The following is a 13,638-nucleotide window of genomic DNA, read 5'->3' on the forward strand; positions in this document are numbered from 1 at the left end:
CTAGTTATTTTTATTTAATTTAAAACCTCCTACTATCTTCTCACTCCACTTTCATGTGTTCCCACTTCTTACCATGGTGATAGACACAAACTTAAATTCAGTGAAACTTGTGAAAAATAGACCAGGACTAAAATAAAACTGAATTCTGAAAGAACCAATTCAACTCCTCCACTACTAAACTGCAGTCATACCCTCACTGAAGGGCAGCCCTGCCCCAAACCAGAACCCTGTCCATGCCACTACTGTCTCCAAAATCACCAGCTGACTACAGAGAATTTCAGCATTTGAAAACAACTTAAACCACTTTGAATCCTAAAGAGGGTAACAAATCTATCCACAAAAAAAGTCAAGGAAAAATAAGACACTCTGAATAAAACTGGGCATGGCCATTCCTGTCAAACAGTTCCTCCTGCTGAAACACTGAATGAGGTGTTGTAATCAAATTAACTATATAACAGGGCATGTGAATTGCATAACCCAGTCTACAAATGTCTAGGTGGAGACAGCACCAGGCCCTAAATTACCACTTTCTTAACTTACATGATTTCTCATCAGGCATGGAAACACAACTACATTAAAATGGTGTTGTCTTCAGTTATGAAAGACAGGGTAATTCTAGGTGAAATAAAACTATTTAAAGTCAAAAGTTTTATGTACACAGTTTGCCTAGGAATTTCTGTTGATTTTCTAGATATATTAATCAATAAATAAATATCAAATATATCCCATTATGATTTTGGAGCATTAAACAGTTTTATTTTTTTTACATCCTTAAAACTTCACAGTTAGCAGCACAAAGAAAAACCAAACTATCTCTGTGAAGATTAGTACACAGCTCTCAACAGCATTGAGAAAATAGATGCCAGTGCCTTTGTAATTCCAGAGGGACAGGCTGAAATGAAGAAACAAGTCATGTAATATCTTCAAAGCCAGACATAAAAAAAGCTAATTGTTCCCCTAGATTTTTCTTATTGTTTCATTAAAAAGGACCCAGAACTTTTCCATCATAAGAACATTTAGTCAAGCATTCACTCAATATATGTTTGACAAGCTTTGTCTTACACTCATGTGAACTTCTTGACCATGCTCACACCAAAGGAAACCCACCTAGAAGCAGCAGAGCATAATGAAAATGGCAAGTTTCATGGTTCACAAAAACCATACATTTGCCACAAAGATATATGTGCAAAAGAAGAAAGTAGCCATTCCTTTTGTTGAAATGAATTTTTAAAAACTTCAAGCATAAAATTATTTACATACTTGTTTCTCATTATGTAGCTTGGGCATTTTTCAAATTCCCAGCTAAACTCTACTTCATTAACCAGTTTTGGCACACACATAGGGGAGAGCAGTCATCACACTGTTTTAAATGTGATTTTGGTCAGAAAAAAATACATAGATTAAGCTTAATTGTATCCTTTACCATCTGAAGGGGAAAACCCTTGAAGTTAATATTCAGCAGTTCCTGAAAAGGAGTTTTATATGGTATCTAGGGTCCTGCACTAAGAAAACAATCATTCAAGTCTGGACACTGGAATGCCACCAACTTTTTGTACAAAACCAGAGCTCTCTACCTTAACAGAATGGTCAACACTGTTGTGGCAAAATAAGGATTAATACTGTGATTTTATCTGTGCAAGCTGCATGGTCTACCACAACAAGCCAGCCTGAAAAACCAGACAGGTCACAAGACAGATTCTAAGGAGCATCTGAAAGATAGTTGGGAAAGTAGAACTTGAGAAAGAAAAGCACTTAAAAAGCCACAAGCCCAAAGGATATCCCTAATGCTTACATTACACACATTCCCCCCAAAAGCTGATGGCAAAGCACACTTTGAAAGTCAGAAAAGTGGATGATGTACATGGTGGAGGCAAATGGAGGGGTGAGAATGAAAGAAGAATGGCACAATTACATGATCTTGATAAACATGTATTCTAAAAAAGTCTCATCTTCTTCCACCTCAAAACCCACATATTTGCTTCTAACTCGGTGTTTTTAATGCAGAAACTTCACTGAGTAACCCTATTTTCAAAATACTGCATGCTTTTCCATTAGCAGAATTTTTTCTTTTAGTATGTTTACTCCAGAAATTTAGTTTATAGATAACTGGCTCTGCAGATTCTTTCACTGCTACAAAACATTTTCTTTTCCCTAGCTAAGCAGGTAGTTGTAAATTTAGGAACAACAATCCCCAATCAAATTTAGTCCTGAAAATCAGCAATAGAAGAATGATGCCAAGTAATTAATGAGTTTAAGATTAGACAGGCAGTACTCAAAGCAAGGTTTAAGCATCAAGTAATTCCCATAGAGGACTTTTCACCTGATTTTAGGACTGTCTTCATCAAGCCTGTTTAATTATTTAGTGTCACTGTATTTGTTTTGTCTTTTCTTACCTTAAATATAGGACGTCTATACAGCATTTTTCAATATGACAAATTTTACTTCTCATCTTCATGAACTGACTTTTAGAGTACCTTAAGGAGTTTCTCTCTCCTCCATCTTCTCCAAACATCCTGATAGCTGTTCCAATCCCTTAGCTCCAGGACCACAAAGTGTGAGGTGAAACAAGCAGCAAGGAAGGATGCTTGTGAAGGCTTCCAGATAAAGTCCAAAGACACTGTGGACTCTGAAATATTTACACCCAAACCAAGCTGTTCTGCAACTATATTCTGTTTTTAATGGGTTGGCATCTGTAACACATTTCAGGCACTTCTTACTCATAGATCATTTGATATCATGTGTACTGCTAACATTATACTGGTGAACTTCACAGATAAAATATCCAGCAGTTGTTTGCAGAGGTCACTCTTTGCAAGCAGAAGAGTAACAAAAAACTTTAACAGGAGCCAGAGCTTGAAAATCTAAAACCTCTCACCCTATTGCACAGGTGGCCCTTGGGCATCTGGAATCCTGTTCATACTGGAGAAAGCATCAAGACTCTCTCTTTATGGATGACCATAAAGCCCCAAAACACAAAAATTACCAAGCCTTTCTTCCAGACACTGCTTGGCTCTATTTCAGGTGTATCCTGCTGGACATTTAAAATTGCTGATGCACAGAAATCCTCCATGTTCTGGATTCTCCTTTTTTAATTTTCATAATCTAATTATCTGTGTGTGACAGCAGCCATTTTATTCTGAAGAGGGATACACAGAAGACAGGACTTGCAACAATAGGGCCACAGTTTAATGAGAATCTGCCCCAGACAGGGAAATTTGTGACTCCAAGCAAGGAGAACCTGTTTACATTTCATGGCTATCAATAAGGCTGCCCTTTGTCTACTTAAACAGTGGGCAAAATGCTCTGGTTATGCAAGCTGATGAAAGATTACCATTTTTAATTACATTAAAACAAATACATTTATATTAAGGACTCAGTTCTCCAAGTCTCATTTCTTTAAATAGAAGAAAATTCTTTTATGCAAGGAGACAATTCTTCTCAAGTTAAGTAACACATTTCTGTCAAACCTCAAGAACACATTGTACTTTCATGCTTTCATAGTATCCATCATTTAAATCCAAATTTGGTTTGTAGTTATAAAATGTTGATTAGGACTAGATAATTTATTTAATGCTAAAGATTTTAGTGGTTATGAGCAGCAATCAGAGCTTTACTAAAACAAATCTCTGGTTACAGTGGTGACTGGTTGGCCAAGCCATCCTACAGCTGCCAGCTCAGCACTGAGGGCTGGCTTGGACACCACATCCAGCAATGCTCCTGCTCAGCCAAGAGATTGTCTTTACATGTGTGGAGAGACAGGGCAACAGAAATGCTCACCAGAACCTCCAGCTACCACTGCTGGCCACAGTAAGCACATTATAAAATACTGATTAAAGCAGCATGCCACCCTATTGCAATAAAACAACAACTAGTTGTTTAATCAGGAAGCCACAGTAAAGTTACAGCACAACCTGGACTTTTTATACAGCTCAGAGTGTTTGTGTGACATCTCATGACCAGGTGAAGCACCAGTTCAGCAACACAAGCAGGGACAATTAACCAGACTGCTCTGGACTGTTAACAACTGCCCAAGCTCCATCACATTCCAAGTGTTTACAGTAATAAATAGACAGGTTTTGCTTTATGTATCTCAAAGTTCTTCCAGGATGTACTTACAGTTCCCCTGCTTTATAAACCATATATCCCTCTGGAGTAATTTCCCTCCCCTGTTTAATTTTTACACCAAGTTAGCCAGGCTTATAGCCAGATCTAAACATGCACTTCACAGAAACAATTTTTTTTCTAAAAATATATATATATATGTATATATATATATATACAAGAAAAATGCATGCTAAAATTCCATAGAAGTATCAAAATAGTATCTTTTAGTACAAGAGTAAGTTTGTCAGAATTTAACCTGGAGGTTAGATCATTATATAAGGCACAGCTTTATTCTATGACAAACATCTTGTTTATAGGAAAGGAATCTGCTTCTGCTCAAGAATTAAAGACATTTATATGCTTTGCTACAATACACAGCAAAAGAATCACATAAGCTTACACAATCACACAAACAAGACCATTTTCCTGAATTTTAAGGGAATTTTCAAACAATGGGCTAGAGCAGAGATCTTACTTATCCGTTGAATAAGAAAAGCAAGTTTCACACTTAACACAGATTTATTTAGAAAAAAAGCTCTTAGACTTAACAGTGGGCATCTTAGCTGCATAATTTTCTATCTTTACTACTTCTTGCTTGAAGTGACAGAGAAAACTTAATACAACTAATACTTTATGCTGAAACATGAAATTAAGATGTAAAAGTGAGAAACTACACGGTTCCCATGAGAAATGAAAATGAGAAATGAAAATGTAAAGTATGTGTTAAACAACCCTGGGGAAAGAAAGGAGGCGGGGGAGGAGGGTGGAAGAGAGAGGCCCAGAGTACTGACTTTTTTTTTTTTTTTTTTAGGAGAGTGGTCTTAGAAGGATTCTAACTAAACCATTAAGGTCCAGAAAATGTGTTACTATTCTTTATGTTTCTACTCCTCAGTTCAAGGGGGAAAAAAAGGTTCCATATTTATGGACACTTATGGTTTGTTATTTGTGTTTGGTTTTTTGGTTGGGGTTTTTTTTGTGAGGGGGTGGGAAGGAGATGTTCTGTCAGTTTGTTTGGATTTTGGGTTTTAAGGTACAAACCAATTAGACTGTTTCAAGTATGAGATACAATTGACTAGACACAGACACCACAAACACATATTACATATACATTCTCACCCACACATATGCATTTAAAGTACACAGTGTAAAATCTAGAGCACTACCATGGAACAGCATCACTGGCTGATCTAAGTGACTCTGCTCCCACTGACAAGGCTCAGGTTTTTTCTATTACTTTCCCTCATTACAGAACACCCACAACTGAGCCAAAATGTTTTAAAAACAACCTAGAAGGGGGAATCCACTGCCAAACAAACAGACTAACCAGAAACTCACAACTTAGGCTATAGCTGTGCAGCAAAAAGGAGTTAAAAGGAGTGATTTCTTTCTCCAAGTGTCAAGCAGAAATCCAAAGCAGGAACTTTTGTTTTGCTCAAGCTGGTCTTCATGGCATATATACACAGATCCTAAAATGGTAAAATAGTCCTGGTTCAGATATAGGCTCAACTAACAGCCCTGACATCCTGTAATGTGAACCAGCTCTAATCTGCTCCTGTCCCAGGGTCACTGCACAAGTTCTCAAAATGCTTATTTAGGGATTTTATTAGGCCACCTCAGCATTTGTCCCTGCTATGTCCTCCTTTCTCACTGGCTGCACTGTAAAAGCTGCATTTGCTAAACGTCCTCCATACAATGGATTGTCCTGTAACATTTTATCTGACCACTTTACAGAGATGTCAGAACTGGAACACATTCATTCTCCACAGGGACAGTCTTATTTTTTTCCAGGAATGCAGCCAAATAAAGATGGTTTCTCTCGTGACTATTTTCTTTGTTGATAATGCCAAAATTTCATACAGCTGAGTGCTCTGATATTAATTTTTTAAAAAAAATATAATCCATACTTTAAAAATATAATCCATTGCTTAAAGAATATTATCAGTCTGCTTCAAATCATGCTAGCAAAAGAATTTATCAGCTTTCTTCAAGAAATGAGCCATAAATCAATCCTTTTTTTTGTCAAGAACATAAATCCAGTTATCAATGTCCTCCAGAGGAACAAAGGCAACTTTCTGCTCCACTTTCTACAACAGAGACCAAAACCTTTGTTCTAAAGTTTGGACCAACTTTTACCTCTAAAATGAACACATTTCAGTAACTCCCCAAAACACAGATGGAGGGCACACACAATCCACAACCAACCAGCCCTACTTTGATTTTAAATGAAGGAAATTAAGATTTCTTCCATCTGTGCACCCCATGAAAAGGCCAGACACCACCACGCTCCTCTGCCCTGCTGCGTCTCAGGCTGGCTCTGCACAGCTACAAATGCCCCTGGCCAGCTGGACAGGTGTATTGGCTGACACAGCATAGCAAGAACTGCGAGTATCATTTCATCTTATGGCACAAAGGTGTTTGTGGTGCTGCCCCTCACCAAGGAAGCCGTGAAGATGGTTGCAGAACGCAGAAAAAAAAGTTTAAACCTCACTGCAATGAGTTGTAATCACTAAAGGCTAATTTTGTCTTCTGGTGCAGATCTGCCTTAAGACACACTGTGTGCAAGGCTCATCATAATTTCTGAAAAAAATCCCCTCTGTAATATCCTGCTTTGAGATAGTAAAGAGATTACAAACAAAACCTTTTTCCAAGATGAATTATGAGAGTAATTCCTTGTGATGATTAAGCTCAGTCAGCTGCAGCGGTTGCAGTGAGCAATCACAAGCTCCTGGCTATGAGTCTTAACAGCTGCCATGGATTCTGAAGTTATGATTTCCTGACAAACACTGCCAACTTAGATAAGTTACATTTGGGGGAGGGAAGGATTATTTGTAGAGTTTTTGCTTTGTTTGGGGTTTTTTGACTTTTTTTTTTTACTCTGGCCCCTTCCTCAGAAACTGCAGGGACTTTCCTTTAAAGCCTCTCCATTTCCTTCACAAGCAATGCTACTTTAGAATTCTCAAGCAAGAACATAGAATGAACAATTTACCAGATTATAACTCTCTGCTGTAAATTAATATGGTCCCTTTGAGTTCCTGTTAAGTTATTAAAAGTTATCTTCATATTTTCATTTTTAGAAGTGTGTGAAAAAATATTTTTAATTAACATAATGCATAACAGAAGCTTAAAATCATGATTTTTCTTTTTTTAAATACAACAGGTCTTCATAGTCTAGACTTGGATGCTAAATTATAATTGCAGGGACTGAAAATGCAGATACAGAAGCCTGCCCAAAGACTCATCACCAGATGTTATTCATGCAGAGCAGAAATTACTACCTCACTTTAAATACTTGGTTCTAACTTATTAAATAAACACTGCATGCAAATCTGAAGTATACTTTGATACATGAATACTTTACAGCAAGTTGCATGAAGTTAACTAATTCCTGTCACCCTTATCACTACAGCACTGACCTGTTAAAGGACAGGATAACTCATACTCTTGAAAGTTACCTTAAATTGCCAACAGAACATCATTTTACACATGTCTCACCCAAACAAGTCTGAAGCTGAAGATAAAGTGAAAAAAAAAGCCAAAGAACTGTTCTGACAAACTCCACAGTGCTGCAAGATGCTCCTGACAGTCACAGGAAGGTTTGCAGGAGCTGGAAAGCACAGCTCCCAACTGGTCCCCTCCACAGCCTTCTTTTCTAGCCCAAGAACTGAATGAAGGAGGTAGGGATGTAAAACTATTTTCAAACTTGCCTACAGATAAAAGCATCTACAACTTTGTTATACAAGTCTATAAGAAAGATGTTTGTCCTGCACTGATCAATTCTATGCACTCTGGTTTGATTTTTAGCTAGCCAAATCTCTCCCATCTCCTCTCACAAAGAAAAAACCAGGTAAAACAACTGCAAAATAAAGAAAATATATTAGCAAGCATGTTCCTCTGAGTTCTTGGCAACCTCTGGCAGTAGGGTGAGGACAGGCAGACAGTGGCAGTAACATCTAAAACCAGCACAGCAAGATTTACAAGAGAGGTCACCTCTCCAAGTCCTCACTGGTTTAAGTATGTGGATTTCTGGTTACCTTCCTTCACCTCCTCCTTCACATGAGGAGAAAAAAGATGATGAGGAAGAAACTAACTTTTGAGCTGTGCAATAAAACGACACCTTTACAATTTCTGCATCAATTGTACCATAGGACCAGAAACTATCATGGACCATACAGGACCAATCTCAAAGAAACTTTGCAAAGTTTTGCCTGTCAATGAGATTAAAACTAAGCAAAAAAAGACCCCTAAATAATAACAAACAACCCCCTAGAGTTAAAATTCAAGGCTATTACAGTAAATGAATGTCTGCTCTTGTTCCCAGTAGCCACAAAGACCTTCATAGGACCAAGAGCCAAACTGCAAACAGCAGTACCTGAGAAGCAAAGGGAGCTACAGCAGTTCTGGGGCAGGGGGTGGCAAGAACATTCCAGATGCTGTGCCAGGCTCCTGGCAGTATAATCCTGGCCTGGGCAACCTTCCCTGCTTTGAAAGGCCATGCCTGCAGATTACAGTCAACCAGCAGTGCAAGGATCACCCACCTATGAGTGACAGCAGAGCTGCATTTTAGATCTTCCCAGAGCTACATGCAGCCCCTTCAGCTGCCATAAAAAGTGATGCAGCTCTTTGTACTCTAATTCCATTCATTAACCAAGGTAGGCCACTCCTGGGGCAGTTTCATCAGGACAACCTCTGCAATACTGTTGCAATCTTGAAGTAATGAAAAAGTACCTTGTGGATTGTTTAATATCCCAGCTATTACCTGAATTTAGTGATGTATTTGCAATCATCAACATCAGCTGATCAACAGAGCCTCCTTAGGTGAAGAAAGATGAAATACACCTTATAAATCTCTGTGCCATCAGAGGAGTCTGCAGATTTCATATCACCTGCCTACCTGTCACCTGTAAAACCTCAAAATTACCTCCTTGGTGCACAGGCCAGGCTATACAGAAACAACCAGCTGAGTGTACTGATCTGTCACCTGTGAAGCTTAACTGTCAGCACAGGAGCAGCAGAAAGATTCCCAGTCAGAAATCATCTGCTCAAGGGAGAGGTGGCATCAAGCAAGAGAAGGTATGAAGCAAAGCCTTCAGTTATTTGCATAATTTTGAGAATTTACATCCAAAGTGCCATTTTATTTAATGTTAAAACAAAAATATACTGTATGAAATATATACAGTATATTTTTGTAAAACATAACTGTATAAAAAATATCCTTGCCTGAAAACAAAAATATACTGTACAAGTGAATTTACTGAGAAATTCTGGGTTTTTTTTTTCATTTTTAAACTGTTTTTTCCCCAAATCAAAAATACTGTAATTGTTAATAGAACTGTTCATTTCCCTTTTCTTATTCTGTTGTATAACATCTACCACTCAGCAAGAGTACTACCACTTCCCACAAATCTTTTGTTGCAATGCTAAGATGTAAGCCCTGTACTACAGTTGCTTTTGTGCTTGACATGCTCAGACAGACCAGTTTTCAACTTTCAAAAAAACCAAAAGAAGTAAGTCTATAAAAAAAAGTATGTGTTCCCTACAAAATTTTGCATGAAAAAAATGCAAGTCTGCTGGGGGAAGGGTACCCATTAAACCTGAAGATCTTCCCCAGCATTCAAAGCACTTCATCCAGAAATCAACTTCAGCTGCCATAAAAAGTGCTGTAGCTCTTTGTACTCTAATTCCATTCATTAACCAAAACCCTTTAGAACCCAAAAGTTTTACAAGACCTTAACAATTAAGGTAACTCTATATAGTCACTTGATTTAAAACATGTACTGAAAAGCAAGCAATTAGTCACCACTTCTAGGAGACACTTAAAATTCCCTTTGTGGTGAACAATACACACATAAAAGTGAGAAAAGCCAGCTCATTCTGATAGTGCTCCTCATGAAGAAAGTTGATGGTCTACAGGGTAATTTTTGGGGAATTGAAACTATGATAATGAAGTCTTTGCCATAATGACAAAAGGGCTGCTCAAATTAAAAAGCAAAAATAACCAAAGATACCAACCCCTAATAACAAAAAAAACCCAAGACAACAAGAAAATAGCAGCACAAATACACAAAACTGCACTTGAAAGCTGTACTTGCTCAAGAATCTGGATATGCCTTTTTTTTTTTTTCATCTTGAGTGCTGAAGCAGAAAAATCTCTTTTCTACTTGCTCAACTTTCATGTGAGCTGCTCTTAAATACAGTGCTCTCCTGTGCTTGGTGACCTAACACTTGGTCTTCTCCTGGAAAAAGTCACCAGTAAAGTGTCAGTGTCATCCCCACCTGCAGATTTTTATTAATTAATTATTTTAAAGGGTCTTGTGTTTAACACCAGTCAGGAAAACAGTTCCAGAAAGGATGGATAGGACCAAGGAGCCTTCCTGGAATGTGCCAGCTCACTTCAAAAGAAGGCTAAACTAACACCCCATTCCCCTATTCCCCTCGCTTTCACCTTGGGCCCTTCTCTCTCCTGCTACACACAGAGTATTTTATTAAGTATCAAGACAAGTAAAACAAGGAAGTTGTAGTGTATGAACATAAGGAATAAGAAGCCCAAACCTCAGAGTATATGTAGTAGACATCCAGTGAGAAGAATATAGATTTTTAATTTTTTTAATGCTTTCCTACAGAAAGTAAAAAAAAAAAAACCAACCCAGACTTGGCTGCTGTGCCTCAGTTACCAAATAAGAAATATTTTCCATTAGTAAATCCACTGCATTTCTTATTACTGATATCAGACATGGGAACCAAGTCCAACTTGTACTCCAGTATCTCAGTTCCACACAGAACCTCACACACAATCACCTGATGGTTTTGGCAGTGAAGTAAAGGCTGCCCAAATCATTTATTCTTTAATGCCTCAACTGTTTCTGTAATCTGCTCTAAAAGAGCCCAGTGACATTCCTCCAAAGCATCACAGCACCAAGCAGTGACCTCCACAACCCTGGAGTGTCCTACAGCAGCAGCTGTGAGAAAGACCAGAGCACTGGTGAAACACAGAAATTTCACTATGTGAGACACTTCCAAGAAAATGCATTATTCATCACTATGTATCTCTGCTAGCTTATACTGTTAACATTTCATTTCCAAGTAGGCATTCTCATGTTTTCAGCAAGATAGATGCATTTAATAAATATACATCCAACCCCAGAAAATACTAATAATTTGGGACTTATATCAGCCTTCAGCTTTTTCATGAAACACTCGGTGCATGCTATGTTAGATAAACTATTTTTCACAATTTAACTTTAATGAAAAACTGAACCAATTGGTAAAGATGACCTTAGTGTAAGTTTTGCTGCTAAATTATTTCTTTTCATGAATTGCAAGTTTAGAAAGTTGTATCTGAAACAAACATGATCTGAGCATAACAGGAGGTGGATTAGACTGCAGGAAAACGTGAGTGGGTTTGCTTTTCCAGGTTTCATATTTTATTAACTGCTCTTAGAATTTTTTATGGCTTACTCCTACCACTATTTGCCAGGCAACATCTTGAAACCAAAAGACAATTAGAGGACTAAAAAAAACTGCAAATACTAGTGAAAGAAGCATTCATACACAAACAATTTGGGGAATTATTTTTCTTTTCAAATTTACATCTCTGTGCTCATGTCACCCTTCCACCTATATTTCAAGCTTTGGAGGGTGTTCTGAAATGTAACCAAATTTATTAAAAGCTGAAAGGTTTTCTGCTTTAAAACAGCATGTGAGAACTGCAATTTTTGCACCTGCAAAATGGTAAACCAGGAAGTGGATTTACTGCTGTATTACCTTCTTAAAACATACTCTTCACAAAACTTAGAAAGTGACCTTCAAGAATTTGGAAGAAAAACTATTTTGTCCTTAAATTACAGTTGTTGGAGGGATTTTTTTGTTTTGGTCAGAGGGATTTTGCTTGAGTTGGGGAAGGGGGTTTGGTGTTTGCTTTTTTTTTGCTTGTTTTGTTTAAATTTCAGCATGTTTTTAGGAGTGTTTACTCCTACTGCTTTAACAGATCATCAGTATGGAGAAAGTTCCAGGTTTGCTTTACTTCTGACCTATTTCATTTTTTTTCTTTTATTTTCCTCTTGGTGTAAAGTATTAAGAATAAGGAGTATGCAAACATCAAGCTGGGATTGCTGGGCATACTACTCTGCACACTCAGAAAATACAAACACTGTTCTAAAAAAGACCAACTGGCTCCACAACAGAGCTTTACTCCTAACCAACAATCTCATTCTCTCTGGTTACAAGCCAAATCAAAGCCACTTTCAATGTGTGATTCCTTCCTTTTTCTCTCACTTTCAGGATGGTGGGTAGAAAAGACATGAACATTACACTTTCCTTACACTCTTAAAGGGTTTTAGAATCCAGTAAAGCACATCTAACACTATCACTGCCTCCAATTTACAAGTTGGGAATACATGGAAAAAGCATAAATCCATACTTCTGTTATTTCCAAAGCTTGTAATATAGGTACCAGAAAATAAACACATCTTCTGTTTATAAATTGTCAAAGAACTATTGGAACTGTAGAAGAAAATACTTAAGATATAGTGTTTCTATGAAGTTCAGGAAAGAAGCTGTGTTTTGCAGAGATTTCTTCTTTTGGACATAAAAAGCCAAACAAAAATTATAATGCAAAGAAATGGCAGCAGTGAAACACAATCCTCATCTTTCCAAAGAAACAAGGCACCAATTTGTCACCCCGAAAAAAGAGTTGGCTGAAAAACATATGTAAAATGGCATTACAACAGATTAACTTGCTTGATCAAGGAAAAAAAATACAGTAAAATCTCATCCTATACTACAGATATAAAATATTTCCAGAAGGTTACACAGCATCAAGGATTCCATTAGTATTCCACTTTGGCTCTCCCAAACACCTTGCCACAGATGACTGCCTTTGGGGTAACCTCAAGCCAGCCATTCATGTAACATCACCAAAACTCCACTGAATTTTCCACTGTTGGCAAACACTGCTTTGTCCCAAGAACAGAGCAAAAAGAGCCACATCCAGGGCTCAAATGAGAGCTGAGAATATAAATCAGTTCTAGAAGGAGCTGAGACAAAACCACAGGATTTTTAAAACAGGAGTTCCCCCAAGTGTGGGGGAAGGAGCCTCTCTTGTAAATTTTCTGATTAAGCTTCAAAACACATCTCAAGTTGTTATTAATAGAGTATGTTGACTTCTCCCATTTCTTCAGATGCTTCAATAAAGCATGAATATCAACAATGAGTAAAGCTCCAAAAAATTTCATTTCCTGACACTTGAGAGAGGCACAGTCTGTCTGTTCACAGGCAGCTGACACAGCTTTCTAAGGAAAGCAGATTTTATTAAATTTTAGGTTAGAACTTCTCCATTTCTGCTGATCTTCTGCACTACAGCCAAACTAAGTTTCTAGTACTGTTTTCTAAAGTCTGATGATTCCTGATTGCTCACAAACCAATATGAGTGGAACTTCACAAGTCCGCAAATCACACCAACAGAAAGAGAAACAAATGATGCAAAATGGCTTAGGATAACTCTAACAACAGCATTTGAAATCATTCAACAAACAAGTG

General features: G+C 37.6%; 1 protein-coding gene across 3 annotated transcripts in view; it reads right to left on the reverse strand.

Annotated features, from left to right (window-relative positions):
• Positions 1–13,638, reverse strand: part of LRP6 (LDL receptor related protein 6) — a 110,804-nt gene that overhangs the window by 81,122 nt on the left and 16,044 nt on the right. The window lies entirely within an intron of this gene.

The sequence above is a fragment of the Melospiza georgiana genome, chromosome 4, assembly GCF_028018845.1.
Source record: "Melospiza georgiana isolate bMelGeo1 chromosome 4, bMelGeo1.pri, whole genome shotgun sequence".
Lineage (NCBI taxonomy): Eukaryota > Metazoa > Chordata > Aves > Passeriformes > Passerellidae > Melospiza > Melospiza georgiana.